The following is a 14,662-nucleotide window of genomic DNA, read 5'->3' as shown; positions in this document are numbered from 1 at the left end:
ATTGATGCACATTTTTCTATGCATTTCCCCAAATGTATTGCATTCATTGTGTGTATCTGTATAATGTACGCATTCTTCTCTCGTTGACTGAAAAGTGTGCACAAATACTGCACACATGTTTAGGCACATATTTCAAATGGATCCAGGTGAGAAGACAGGATAGAATGCTCAAGAGGACCAGCTGGTCCCCGAGCTTTTACCAGGGAGGTCTCAGCAAGTACCCATCTGTGCCTGCCTTTGATATTGGTGCTGGGCAATGCCGTATAAAATATATCACAGTATCAAGATATTATCAGATCTTGGAGCAACACGGGCAGAACTTCAGTCCAAGAAGGGACATCGCCAACCCTCCATTTTACGTGCTTTCTTTTGCTATGCTAAAAAATGAATCCACCCTCTTGAAAATAATATCAGAAACTGTAAAGCACTGCACAGACCCCCATTCCCTGCATAGTTGATAATAGAAGCCCAAATATTAATGATAAATTGATATTCACAGTTCCAGACAAAGACACCCATATCCAAAGAGAATTTGGTTTCCTGTTGTGAAACTAAAGTGTTTCCTAGCACATGACTTGCCTCGCTTGCTAAGCTTTCTTCTACTTAATAAAACCCATCCAATCAGTTTTATTGCAGACTTAATTTATTAAAGAAAGTGCATTCATTTTAGCATCAGAATAATAGGATATGCATCTCATTTCAAGTTTGGCCTAGAGAAGTGTGCTCTTTGGCCCATCACTGAGGAAAAGCAAAACAGCTGAACTTAGAATCATAAAATAGTAGAATTGGAAGGGGCCAGAAGGCCATGGGGTCCAACCCCCCACATTGCAGGACACCCATTTACATCATCCCATTAAGAGTATAACATGCCCATGTCAAAGACTGAGTGCTACGCTTAAGGATGCATGAGAAATCTGATGGTGAGGGTGAAATTCCAATGGATTTTGATGATTTGAAACCCTGAATTCCAGCTCACCAGTACTCCATACTGGGAGAAAGGCCATCCAAATGGCAGCTGAGGTTAACAGGAAGAGCTGTGCTAAATTAAATGAAAGGTCTACCTAATCCAGTATTCTGTTCCCAAATTGGACAACCAAAGGCCTCAATGGGAAACCCACAAGCAGTTCAGGAGTATAACAACATTCTCCTGCACATGATCCCCAGTGGCTGGCATTCCAAGATGGACTGCTTTGACCTTGGTGATAATAGATAGCCATCATGTCTAGTAGGGAGCCTTCGTGATAGTCTCTATGAATTCATCAAATTGCTTCTCAGAATCATCCATTGTGGACAGTACATGGTGGGCAATCCTCTACTATGTGGTAGGGAATTCTATAGTCCAAGTCTGTGTTGTGCTATGTTTTAAATGTCTTTGCTTTGTTCTGAATCATCCTCCATTTTGTACCACTGGGTGATGTCTGTCTGCATTTACGGCACAGGAGTCTCTGATCTTAAGTGATGGGGACTGACGGAAGCGTGTGATGATTCTCTGAGGGGTCTTTGTGAAAATGAGGGGCCCTTTGGGTCCCTAGCACACAAGGCTGTCCTTCTGTTGATGGTGTCACATATCTGTTTTATATTCTAGGCCCCTATGGTATGGACCTGTCATATTTGTTATTCGCAAAGGTCTATACACATATGGAAGGGATTGCAGGTGGCGCAGTGGTTTAAACCGCTGTGCTGCTGGGCTGGTTGATCGAAAGTTCGCCAGTTCGAATCTGCACAATGCCCCAGCTCCTGCCAACCTTGCAGTTCGAAAGCATGCAAATGCAAGTGGATGAAAAGGCACCACTTCGGTAGGCAGGTAACAGCGTTCCGTGCACCTCGGTGTTTAGTCACGCCGGCCACACGACCACGGAGACAAGCGCTGGCTCCCTCGGCCAGGAAACGGAGATGAGCACCGCCCCGAGAGTCAGGCACAACTGGATGTAACATCAAGGGGAAACCTTCACCTTTTTATACACATATGAATAATAACAATTTCTGTAGGACTGGGAAACATGGACTGGGAACTGTGGTGCTGTAGCGGTGGAAATTGGCATGGGGAGCATGAGTTGTATTCCCCAAATATTCCAAGGTACGTGCTGCATTCTGTATGCGAAGGCTTTCCTGATCACCCTGTTTGCATGGTCCATTTGTCCAGATGAGCATCTAAGTGGAGGAGAGCAATGCTGAAGAGCAAAGATGCAAGCAGTATCTTTCTGAAGCCAATTATAATTGTAATTATTTACATTTATGCATCATTTCCCACCACTAAATGGAGCTTTGAAGTGACTTGTGCACGCGCACACACATACACACACACTTTTTTTAAAAAAATGCCTCATCTAGCAGGAAGACAACAGCAGCACCTCGAATCAGTACAAATCACCATCAGTATGAACCGTGAAAATAAAAACAAAGCAAGGGGGAAAACATAAAAATATCAGCTAAAAAACTCAATATGCAACATGGAAAGGGTTCATCCACAAATGCACAACGATGAACAATGCAAAAGAGGCCGCAACAATTGTCCAAGGGCTTGGGAAAAGAAGTGCACCTTTGCCTAGTTCTGGAAACCGGCAATGTCAGTGAAAGACCATCGTCGCGGGAAGGAGCCTTCCATGAATCGAGAGCCATCCCAGCAAAAGGTGATTCCCAGAACAATAAGAGAGAAGGCGAGTCATGTGTAATATGCTCTACATGGGGCTGCCCTTGAAGACAGTCCTATTCTACTCGTTTGTTATTGTAAGCCGTCCTGCGGTGCTAGTGGTGGATGGGTTAGAAAAGCTTTTGATAAATAAATAATAAAAATAAGGTGCGCGTTGCATGTCCAGCCGGCTGGTGCTGGAGGTCAGACTAGATGGCCCGGGAGACCCCTTCTGACTCGCTCTGTTTCTATATTTCTGTGTTTCCTCTTTCCTACCAACCCCAGTGTGTCCCCAGCCACCTGCATGCCACAAAAAGGTGCTGGCATCTCAGGGAGCCACGTGGCTACCGCATTACTGCCATGTGCCCTACATGGGGCTGCCCTTGAAGACAGTCTGGCAATTACAGTTGGCACAGGACGCGGCTGCTCAGTTGATGTCGGGGGCCCCTAGAGTGGCCCACGTAACACCTGTACTGAAAGATCTCCATGGATTACCATTTGTGGCCCAGGCCCAATTCAACGTGTTTGTGTTGACATATGAGGCCCTAAAGGGCTTGGGCCCTGGTTATCTTAGGGGGCGCCTGCACCTGTATGTGCCTGCCCAGCCTTTGCAATCTTTGTGTCTATATTCCAGGGTATTCGCTCTCCCACCCAGTGCTGTGTCATCTGCAAAGCTGAAAATGGTTCCCCGTGCTTCTTCACCCAAATAATTTATAAAGATGTTGAAGAGTGTTGGGTTCAGGACTGAACCTTGTGCTACCCCACCTGTTTCCTCTCTCCAATTTGAGAAGGTGCCATTGATGAGTCCAATTCATCCACGGATGAGTCCAATGCGGCCATATTTGCCCTCCCACACCTTGAGATCGGCAGCAGGGGCTCTCCTCCAGGAGCCCTCCAGGAGAGATATCGGGAAGCAAAGTACCCGGAGGAGGGCTTTCACTGCGGTGGCGTCCCATCTGTGGAATGAGCTCCCCAGAGAGGTCTGCCTGGCGCCGTCGTTATTTGTTTTTCGGCGCCAGGTGAAGACCTTTTTATTTAAATGTCATTTTAATTGTTAGCAATATTTACTTATTTATCTGGCCAGGGCAACTTCTTTTCTTTTCTTTTATAACTTTTCTTTTATAACTTCTTTTATATCGTTTGTATTTTTTATTTATTTTGTATTATTAATTTTAATTTTATATTGTTATTTTTGTATTGTATTGTATTGTGTTGTAAGCCGCCCCGAGGCTTCGGCAAGGGGCAGCATAGAAATGTTCTAATAATAATAATAATAATAATAATAATAATAATAATAATATCATGGGGCATTTTGTCAAAAGCTTGCTGAAGTCAAGATGAATTATGTCCACAGCATCCCCACAGTCCATTAGGGAGGTAACCCAATTAAAACATGACATCAGATTAGTCTAGCAGGTTTTGTTTTTAACAAGTCCATGTTTGCTTTTGTAATCACTGCATTGTTTTCAAGGAATTTGCAGATCAACTGCCCTATAATCTCCAGAGTTTTCCCAGAGATTGATGTCAGACTGAGCGGTCTATAGTTCCCAAGTTCTTCCTCTAAGATGGAAACATCAGGCCCACCTCCAGTCATTATGGATTCATCTGGGGAAATATACAAATATGTATGTATTTTCATGTAGAGGGAGGGAAACCCCAAAGCTCACAATTTGACACCGACTCAAGTTAGAATAACCCCAAGATGGAATTTGGAGAACGTCTGTGAGTTCATGCTTTGAGGACATCCTGAGCGCTAATGTTACTGTGATTTGCTATTCATTTATTTTCGCTATTTCTATGCTGTCCTGTAACTATACATTTTTCAGGACAGATCACACAAGAAAAACAATACAATAAATTTCAACCGCCACTCAGAAAAGAAGAACATCATACTAAAAAATATAAAAGTGAAAATGCCTGGGAGAAGAACCTGGTAACAAAGAGACAACTACAGGGGTCCAGGTGAGAACCATGTGTCCTTGGAAATACTTCCTTGTTGGGTGTAGCCACAGGACCCAGAAGAGGGGCGCCATGGATGATCATGCCAGGCACCATTCCTGGCCCCCATGTTCTTCTGCCCTTGGCATCACCGTTGGAAGCGGTGTGAGATGCAGAAGAAGCACCATGGGCTTAGCCCATGGGCTTGATTCCTTGTGTGCAACCAGCCAAATGTTGGGCACACTTGCCAGTAACTCATAGTCAGGGCCAGAATGGTGCCTGAGCCCAGGAAATCTGAGAGATTTTCATCCCCAAGTGGAATGCTCACCCATCCCTCCTTGGGATGGGCATTGTCTAAATGTGCCATCCCAATTGAGAAGAACTTATCCGAATGATATCCAGAGAGAGTCATTTATTGATTGATTTATTATATACATTACCCTGCCAACAAAAGTGCGTATAGTCAAGGCTATGGTTTTTCCAGTTGCAATGTATGGCTGTGAAAGTTGGACCAGAAGGAAGGCTGAGCGCTGAAGAATTGAGGCCTTTGAATTGTGGTGCTGGAGGAGATTCCTGCGAGTCCCTTGGACTGCAAGGCGATCAAACTGGTCAGTCCTAGAGGAGCTCAACCGTGACTGCTCTTTTGAAGGCCAGATACTGAAGATGAAACTCAAATACTTTGGTCACCTAATGAGAAGGAAGGACTCCCTGGAGAAGAGCCTAATGCTGGGAACAATTGAAGGCAAAAGGAGAAGGGGATGGCAGAGGTTGAACTGGCTGGATGGAGTCACTGAAGTAGTTGGTGTGAGCTTAAATAGACTCTGGGGGATAGTGGAGGACAGGAAGGCCTGGAGGAATGTTGTCCATGGGGTCTCAATGGGTTGGACACAACTTCACAACTAACAACAACAAAATCCCATCTTTTTTCTTTTTTAAAGAACTCAGAGAGGTGTATATCGTTCTCCTCTGCCTGCTCTCAATCTTATCCCCACAACAACAGCACTTTAAGGTAGGTTGGGTTGAGCATATGTGACTGGCCCAAAGTTGTCCAGTTTGCTCCATGGCTGAGAAGGAACTAGAACTTGTATTCCCTGTGACCCTGTCCCACGCTCTTAACCATTATGCCACATGAGCTCTCTTTGAAGATGGCTGAGGGTGCCGAGACAGAAAATATCTCATGCCCCAGGTGGCTTCCAAAACAAATGATGTTGATTAAAACAGGTGAATGAGCAAGCACAAAAATGCCTAAGATTGCACCCTTGGAGGTTGAGACAACTACCTTTTCTGACAGATACATATATAAAACTAATAATGGAACGCACATTCCTTTAAATTGGGATGGGAAACATCTAAGTTTTATGGATGGATTTAAACCATCCATCAAAGGCTTCTTCTGTAGAGTTTGGACCATGAGTGTGAATTGGCTGCCTTTCTAATAATTATCCTTTTTCTATTTCCCCAGTGTTGAGTTTGATTTGTTATGTTTCTGTTTTGTAGTTTTTTATTTTATTTCTTTTATTTTATTTAAACAACTTATAGACCATTGATGGTTCTATTCTGTTATAATTCTACATTTATACATTCAGGTTTTAATGCTTTTGATTGATATGTTTGTAATTGCTGTTGGGCTATTACATCGAATTTGCTCTGCTCTTCTGTACATGACCATTTCGACCAGTCCTAGTTTGTAGCCTAGCTGCTCTGTTTTGGAATAACGGAACTTTCCAAACCATCTTCAAAGGCTTCCCTGCACACGCTGCAATGTAATAATCCAACTGGGAGATGACCAGAGCATTAATAACTGTCACCAGGCTATCTCTGCCCAGATACGGTCACAGCTGTTGTATCAACTCAAGCTGATAAAAGCCACTCCAAGATGACAAGGCCACTGTGATGGATCCAGGAATGCCCTCCCATCACTGCAATCATGACAGTGATGGAGCTGAATTCTCCAAGTGGCACTGGTGGTCCTAGGGGCAAGCTTTGGTGCCCCAGTCACAGCTAACTTCCTTGGTCGTGGGTGCCCTTGAAGATGGTCCAGATACTTCAATTGTTTCAGAGTAGAGTTGCCAGGATGTTAGAGGGACTGGCCAGTTTTCACATATAATGCCAGTCCTCTATCACTTATACTGGCTACCAGGTGAAGTCTGGGCCCAATTTAAGGTGCTGGAGATGACCTATAAAGCCCTAAATGGCTTGGGTCTGGGATACCTGAAGGAACACCTTCTTCTCTATATGCCCTCCCACCCCTTGAGACCTGAGGCAGAGGTCCTGCTCCGGGAGCCCTCCTTGAAGGGGATTAGGAAGGTGACTACCTGGAGGAGGGCCTTCTCTGTGGTGGCACCTCGACTATGGAATATGCTCCCCAGAGAAATTCTCCAGGTGCCGATGTTATATTCTTTTTGGTGTCAGGCAGAAACCTTTATATTTTCCCACTATTTTTATGTCTAATTGATTTTAACTGGGAGTTGTAGTATATTAACTGTTGGATGCTGTTGTGTTTGTTTTATTCTACTCATTTATTGTAAGCCATCTCAAGACATTTGTAGTGAATGGGTTAGAAAAGCTTTTAATACATACATACATACATACATACATACATACATACATAAATGCAGTCCTTTCTCATGGGAGAAGAGGGTAGTGATCAGATTGCTTAAGACTGGATCCCAGACAAGAAGCCGACGATACACTGATCGAGGTGTGTAAGCCTCTTCCTACAGCAGTAGATGGAGCCTACCAATTATGCATACAGGAGGTCTTGCTTATTTATGGACAGTGTTGTATACCGGTCCACCTGCACAGGTGTGTAATCCTGGTTCCAAGGTGTCTGTGGCTACAAATGAATACATCAGGATAATGGGGACTGCGGAGTGCTTGAGACGGCAGGTGTGGCACACTGCGCATTTCTAGGCATATCTTGTTTTCTCGCTCAAGTTCCCTGACCTTTAGAATCCCTTTCATTGCTGCCTCGTGAGCCGACAGCACCATTGTCGCTATTTTCCTTTAATGCTCATTACTCTGAAACACTCCAGCCCACCTGCTCAGCCTTCAAGATTGCCAAAATCAAATCAAAACACTTAATTAAATCAGCTTTTTAAAAGCTTGCCGCCACCTGGACGCATGTGCAGTCTTCCCAGGTGGCAGCCTCGAATTTGCTAGACCTAGAATTCATCCGGCTGGTTGCTACCTTCTTCGGGTTTTTCCTTCTTTTATGGAGAACTTATGATTGTGCTCCAGCTCTCACCACCAGGAAAGGCAGAGAAGGGTATCTCAGGGGGCCAGGCCACAGTGCGCCAGAGTCAAGAGTAGAGATCGTAGAGAAGGGCTCAACTCTTGCATGTCACAGTCTGTTCAGAGATATTCGTCCGATTCTGAGGAGGAGGCAAAGGGGCAGAGGTGGGTGGACAACTTTGCGACGTCAAGGTTACTGCCAGGTGGAGGCTAAGGTGGAAAGTGAGAACAAGCCTGCCTTGGAGAAGCGTGCGTGTATGCAGGGTGGACGCTGCAGGAGATGGGGAGGAAATTTATTGACCCTCAGGAAATGACAGGCAAAGTAGGTGGACAAATTATGAAGTGTCTGTTGTGCCGGCCAGCTACCCATCAAGCAGCAGGATTCTCCCTGAGTCAGAAACTTTTCTGAACAGGAGGGAAAGAGGATTCAGCTCTTCCCATGGGCAGATGCTTCTCCCACATCTCAAAGAGAAAACTTCATACTGTATTGTTTATACTTTATTGTAGCCTATTGAACTCCAATAAAAGGACTGTGCTTCTAAAGTTTTGTCTGAGTTTCCCGGAGAGGAAAAGAAGAAGGGAGAGATCTGATCACCTCAGAGGTGTTAGAAAAGTGACCAGGAAAGAAAGGAAGGAAGGTCCACAGTATGGTGTGAAGGCACCTAAGGCATCTGCCATATTGAAGCTAAACAGGTCTGGGGCTGGGCTGAGCTTGGAGGGGAGACCACCTGGGAACTGCAGGTGGCCGCCTTGAGTTCCCCAATGGGAGAAATGCAGGATATAGGATAAATACATCTGTAGTGGACTCTAATGAGTCTGCATTTCTCACGGTCTGTGCTGTGGTTTTCTCAGGTGCACAGAGTTTGCCGGGCTTGTGGATCAGGTTTTGCATTTTGCAAAATTCATATGTGTGTGAATTTAGCCACAGAAAAATGGAATATGAGGGAAAACAATTCAAAAATATGGAGATTATCCTCCATCTGGTGTAAAATGTGAAAATGCATACACATGGGGGATGTGCTGTATGTAGTTTTGGGAGGGAAAATTTGTGCAAGCACAAATTTGCATGTATTTGTGTGAAATATTTGCAGAAATTACCAATCTGCAAATAGGTAGCGAAGGTAGCAAAGTCACCCCAAAATCTGCACATTTCCAGCAAGGTGGCTTCTTTCTATGGGCACATTCCTCGCTGAAAGCTTTATGTTTAATTCATGGCATCTCCACTTGAAGCAGAGGTGGGGAACCTCAGGCCAGCACACCACCTAAAGCCTTCCTAGGGTCCCAAAATGATCTTCTGGGGTTCCTAAGATGACCACGCCTCCTTCTTTCGAGCCCACCTGTTCTCCCACAACCACCTATCTTTTTGTGGTTTCTCAGCTTCTGTGTTCCTCTGCGCCTTCTAAAAGGCTGACCAACCTTTGGATCCACCTTATTTCATCTTCACCTCCCCCAAACCAGGCAAAACAGGTTGTCCACCCTTGACTCAAATGCACTCAGGTGATAGGGTGTGTTGATGTCCTAAGGCCATTTTCAGGCATTGGTGGCTGGCATTGCTGCCATTCCTGCTGGTCAAGCAGAACTCTCTCTCCCTCTCACTCCTTCCTTCTTAAGTGGAGATGGTCCCATTCTCAAACACTCAAAATGAACTCTTTGAAGTGCATATGGGATCCCACAGAGTCCCATGTAATCTCTTGTGCTCTTTAATATCCTTATGAAGTCACTGAACGAGGCCACCTGCATGTTTGGAGTGATAATTCGCCCTGATCTAGCCTGAGATGCTAGTATGAGAAGGTTATTGTTATGTTCTGTCAGTCTTCTCTGACTTATGGTGATTCAATGAATGAAAACCCTTCAAAAAGTTCTTTCCATGACAGCTCCATTCTGCTCTTCCATGGCTCCCTTGATGGAATCCATCCATCTCATGTTTGGTCTGTCCTTTGATCTTCTGCCTTCAACTTCTCCTGCCATGACTGTCTTCTCCAGTGAGTCTTGCCTTCTCATGTTGTGTCCAGACTTTGACAGCTCAGTTTCCTCATTTTTGTTTCTGGGGAAAGCTCTGGCTTGATTTGATCTGGGACCCAGAGGGTTCTGGTGGCCCAAGGGATTTGCAAACTCTTCTCCAGCACCTTGTTTCAAATGCGTCATATTTTTCCCGTCTGCTTTCTTCCCTGTCCAGCTTTCACCCCCACGCATGGTGATTGGGAATGCAGTAGTTTGGATGATCTTGACTGCAGTGAGAAGGAAACTTCCATGGTCCTATTGCTCCTTTACCATGAAAATGGAAGGATGTCATCTCTGCTAGATACAAATTTGAAGTTGTGTCTACTTTGGCCTGAATATGTTCAGAGAAGGGAATGGTCTCCATATTATTTCTTCTTAAGCAACCACTGGAATGTAAATCAAACTCTAACTAAGCTTCGCTTAAGAAAGAGAGAGTCTGAGTCACACCACAGAAAAAAGTGAATCTAATCAAAGTTCTCCCTTGAGAAGAAAGCCGGCGTTTAAACTCACCATTCTGCAAATAATTTTTATGAATAATAAGAATAATAAAAATTCTTTGCACTATCTAAGGCTGAGAGCCAACTCCATATGTCAAAGGAAATAGAAAGCAATTTTAATTCGCAAGAGGCTGTTTTTATAGACTTGTTTAACACAATGCCTACAGCAGCTGTTAGAAGAATGGAAGCCGATAAATATAGGACATCCTATATAGCTTCCTTGCACATTCCCACCTCTTGCTGGTACAACTTGGACACACCTGGTTCTGCACAATGCATTTTTAATTCAGACCTCTCCATTCCATCAGTTCAACCATTTTCCTGTCTTGACATAAGTTCTCATTGGGAGCATGAGAGTGCATAATCTGAAAACAGGTTTAAAACCTGTTTGGGTAGCTGTGAAAATCAGACTTCACCAAGAAGAAGCAACATTTTCCAGGCCTGTTGTTCAATGTAGTTTTTAAGTTGTGCCCCTCTTTTTTAGCCAGAAAGATTTATTGCTAGGGTTGGGGTGAATCCTAGAGGAATCTTTCCCAAAGCAGCCTCCCAAAGCTGCTGCCCTCCAGATGTTTTGGACTTCAACTCACATCAACCCCAACCAGCATGGTTCATGGTCAGGGAATCCTGGGAACTGTCATTCAAATCATCTGGAGCACACCTGGTTGTGAGAAGTGGCAATTGAACAAACTCCTGAGAGTGTAGAGAATGTTCTCTTCTACCCACTCAGGTTGGCTAAAACCACCTGGGTAGATTTCGCAGGTGTGCCCTGTGAGTCCTCTAAAATCTTGAGGGCCTCCAAGACTAACCCACTGGATGCATGCAAAATTCAGAGAGCCATCCTTCCTGTCTACCCCTGTTAACCCGATGACAGTCCTGCAGGACCTCTGCTTCTCTGCATGGAGATCCCATTGCAACCAAGAATGGTGGGGCTTCTACACAAATGGCACAATCTCTAACAGGAACTGGTAGAGGAGAGATTCTACCAATTCGAGCAGGATAGGCTAGACTCAAATCCAATATTTTGAGTGGGAAGAATTCACACTGTAACTCCCGCCTGCACCATATCTACCGATGGGATGGGACGATGGCTGCTTGTCAGTCATCACTGTGCAGGGGAGATATTAAAGCTTCTCCTGCCACCTGAACCAGGAAAACTCCTATCTGTTCTGCTGCAAATATGGGCAAGATCCCCTATAAGCCCCCTCTGTATGAAGCACTGTGGTAATATCCCAGGACAGTGGTGCAACTGGGTAATTTTAGAGGATGGACTGGATGTTCTGATGGAGGACCTATTCAATGGCCATCTGTATTACTTCCCTTAGCAAGCACAGACTCACTGCGCTCTTCCTGATCCAACCCACCATCCACTGCTTTAACATTCCCTCTACATCGCTGATATTTGGGTATATAAATCCCATAAGGTCAAGTTTGCAAATTTCTCCAAATTCCAACTCAAAGCTCATTTTTACTTGAGTCTGTATCCCATTGCAAGCTCTCTCTCTTTTCTTTTCTTTTTGCACATGGCAATCAATGCTTATTTGCATGTGTATTTTTCCTAATTTACACATTTTTGAAATGTGCACATTTTCTTCCCATGGATCAGAAGTGTTTCTGTGCATATTTTCTCAAAAAGACAGATTTTTCCATGAATATCTCACAAAAGTACACATACTGTTGAACACATCAGTTTTGGCCCACAAATCAATCTGCAAGCTCAGAAATGCACTGACTTTGACTACAGATCACGTCTGAAATCATGTTTAGTCCAGAAATCATGTACCGAGTAATTCCTAATGCAAAATAGACAGAGGCTAATTTTTCATACATTCCTGCCCATCTCTACCCAAATACCTAATTCTGTCTTCCAAACTGCCCACCCAGCTTGATCAGGTCTGTATGCAATTCTCAAATGCTGTCCTTTGTTAAGAGGCACAGTCTTTCCGCACACAGCCAGTTTCTCTGGGTTTGTGACATTCCATTTTTTCTTTCTTGAATCATTTGAAACTACTCACTCTCACTTGACTTTCAGTTTCACTTCCATTATTTATAAGACTAACTCTTTCAGACCATTCTTCTAGTGCAGCCTTGTGTCATTTTGTCTTACAATGACAGCAAAATGACTCCCAGAGTTTCACTAGATAAACACAGTGAAGCTGAGGATTCAAGTGGAACAGTCAAGAATCTGCCCAGAAATCGCCTTCTGGGCTGTATTTCAGAGAGCCAAAGATCACCAAAGCCACTCAGTTCTAAACAAGTATCAGGGCAGCCCTAGGAAAGTGAGGCGGCTCACGTCAGGAGGTGGGTTTGGGGTGGTAAGTCCTCAGTGGTGTTGCCAATTGTAGCACCCCAAAACACCCCAAAAGTAATTGGCCATAGAAAGGCCCCAAAAGTAGTTGGCCAGAGGAAAGACACATAGTAAAAACACCACAGTTATACTGTCTCAGAAGGGAGGGCAGATAAGAACAAAATGAACTTTGTGTAACCCACAGCTAACACGCCAGCCTGACCTCGAATACAGTAATCAAAGGGACAGTGGACACTGGTTCTAGCCACCATGAAAGTTGCACATGTGCAGGGAGTAAGAACAGGGCAAGCCCGTGTAAATCTCGAGCAGATAAGAAATAAACATGGGAAATGTCTGGTCCTTGACAGAAGAAAGAACTCTTTCTCCAGCATGGGAGGGGGTGCATACATTGATGTACCAATGCATTAGATGGGTATTAGGTGACCTAATTGGTTACCTAGGGTATAAAACACATGTACTGGGCTGCAACTTTGACACACTGCTTTGGACTGAATGTCCCCTTTTGTCTCCCTTTATTAACTATAGTGCACTAGAATGAAGCTGGTTTTGGCTCTAAGTCTCATCTCAGGCTCTGTTTGGCTTTGGGTCTGGGGTCCACCCAGTGCTTGCTCCAGCTGTTGACTGGCACAGTCAGGTAACAGTGGGAAAGGAGGCTGCTTTCCCCGTTTGTGAACATTAATACAGAATGGTGCATGTTTCACTCCCATTTCATGCTGTCAGACATGTATTTTACATGGGTGGGAGATAATCCATGAGAGCTTGAAAATGTGCCATCATAGATCAGAACCCCAAACTATCATGCTCAGAGGATTTTGACTCCTCCTCATCAGAAGAGGCTTTGGAGTTATTAGAAGTCTCACTCTTCATGGGACTTCTGTCTCTGCAGAAATCAGTTCTCTAGAAGAAGTCCAGGGACACCTCCTCTGTATCTAGAAGGGGCTCCATGCCTATTCTCCAATCCTTGGTTCATGAGCTATGAAAGAAGTTGTATACCATAACTGCTTCCATGTTGCCATGACCTGAGGATTCTAAAACGGGCTAGGCCCCTTTGACTGTCAACGGCTCAGTAGCGTTGGAGGCAGAGCAAACCAACTTGGAGGCCATTCACGTCCTATGTAAGCCTCTGCCTTAGTCTCCTGTTTGTTAGAACAACTCACAGACAATTCTTCTGATTTCCAGTCTCAGCACCACTTGGAGCTGTCTGTGGTGCTGAACTCATTCTGCCTTGGTTCCTGAGGGACCTGCTCCAACCTGATCTCCGCTCAAGATCGGGTTTCTACCAGAGACCTGCAACTCAAGCAGAACCCTGGCACAGTAGCTAGGTTCACACACCCCAGCAAGCAACTCTATGCTGTTTCCATGCCACATGGATCTCTCCTGAACTTACCTGTCAGGTAATTGTATGGTCCCCTGGGAAATGTTGTTTCTATGCTTCCTGCTCTGTCCTCACATCTTGCGATGCAATCCAACAGTCCTGTGAGCAAAATCTCCTCCCTCCCTCCCTCCCTGTGGACCTCAACAGCCTTTTGTTCCGATTGGTTCACTGAGGTCCTGAGGTCTCCGTGCATTTACCCACTTTCTCCTTCTTTCTGAATGAAACAGGGAGACAAGCACATCATTCGGCCTATAGTAGCAAAGCAGGCAATGACACATGTGTTGCTAGGGGGTTGAGGGCAGTAGAGAATGGATGGCTGAGTGGCCACTTACATAGCTGCTCTTTCCATGGGACTCTATGGTGTTTCCATACCAACAATGGTAAAATGGTGTTCTTGGGACTGGATGGCTAGAGAAGCTGTGGTGAAGCATGGAAACCTTAGAACAGACCGTTGATTCTTGCCATGGTTTCAGGAAACCAAAGATACCATCCATGCAGAGATTCTATGGCTGAATCTGATTTACCAGTGAAGGTAAGAAATCACCATGGAATTTTGGATTGTGTGAACTAGGTATCTAAAGGAACGCTTGCGTCCATATATGCCCTCCTGCCCCTTGAGAACAGCAACAGATGCCCTTCTCTGGGAACCCTCTGTGAATGATATTAGGAGGGTGTGTACCCGG

Source organism: Varanus komodoensis, unplaced genomic scaffold (genome assembly GCF_004798865.1).
Source record: "Varanus komodoensis strain SLA01 unplaced genomic scaffold, ASM479886v1 scaffold4, whole genome shotgun sequence".
NCBI classification, from domain to species: domain Eukaryota; kingdom Metazoa; phylum Chordata; class Lepidosauria; order Squamata; family Varanidae; genus Varanus; species Varanus komodoensis.
Note: the sequence above shows the minus strand (reverse complement) of the source record.